Raw genomic sequence first — 1,204 nt, 5'->3', positions numbered from 1 at the left:
ATATGTTCACACACATGCTCATTTGGATATGTGCAAATACACACCTATGCTTGTGTATGAGTGAATGTGTCTCTGTCTACCGTTCCATATATGTAGTTTAAAATTTGATCGGTAAATTCATAAGAACATACGTTTTCTATATTTATGTGTATGTTATGCTGTGAGAGAGAAAGTGAGAGACAGAGAGACCGAGAGACAGAGAGACAGAGAGACCGACACAGACAGACAGAGAAGAAGAGTGAGAGGAAGAGTTGAAGAAAGATGCGGACAGCCTCACAGAAAGATCCCATGAGGGAAGTGGAGGACGCAGTGTAAGCGTGTGCCGTCGCTTAATTTTGGCATCACGGTATAATATTAGATTTACACGGAAGTGCTATCGCCGAACACAAATCACTGATGACGGCGGAATTCAGCGAAATTTTGATAACACGGTGTTAATGAGATGCCAGCTGCAAACATCGTTGACAGTGTTTGAGAGTCAAGCAGCTCCCCGTTGTGAAAACTGTTGCCCAATCTCCCACGCTATATATTCGACTGAAGTATTTAGGATGGGAAAATAAGAGATCAACTTGTTTAATGACTAAGCCATTTTAACAATATTTGTAAACAACCTACCTCGGTCAACGCAAGATTAGTCACTTGATCAGCGAGAACTAGTAAGCAAATTTGCCTCAAATCATATCTTACTGTCTTTAAATAATTGGTCAGCAGATATTGCATGAGGTGTTGCGGGAAATATTAGAGAGAGCAGTGCATGCCATCAAAGTGACACTGGGGTAAAATATACGAAGCCCAGTATACCCATCATGACTACCCGTCTGATAAAGGTACACCAGGCACATGCATCACAACCATATGTGCGCGACATGGTGATCTCATATCAAGATAAACAGCGCATGACCTCGCAGGTGGGGCCCGGCAGATAAAAGAGACCTCACACCCTTGGGGGCAGCAGAGGTCAAATTTGCTTGCTACTGCTAGCGATCAATGAGAGCGCTCACATTGGCCTTGAAAAGAAATAGTTCACCTTGTTCTAATTTTAATTACTGATAGAAAAAAACAATTATATATATATATGTATATGTATTCTGATGTTCACATCGTTAATTTTTGAACTTCTGAATTTTTTTTTTCTTTTTGAAATTTTTCTTTTTATTTTCGTAAGGTTTGCTGTGGTTTACAGTTTTTGTAATTGTGCAGTTTG

The sequence above is a fragment of the Octopus bimaculoides genome, chromosome 6, assembly GCF_001194135.2.
Source record: "Octopus bimaculoides isolate UCB-OBI-ISO-001 chromosome 6, ASM119413v2, whole genome shotgun sequence".
NCBI classification, from domain to species: domain Eukaryota; kingdom Metazoa; phylum Mollusca; class Cephalopoda; order Octopoda; family Octopodidae; genus Octopus; species Octopus bimaculoides.
This window is presented reverse-complemented; position numbering follows the sequence as displayed.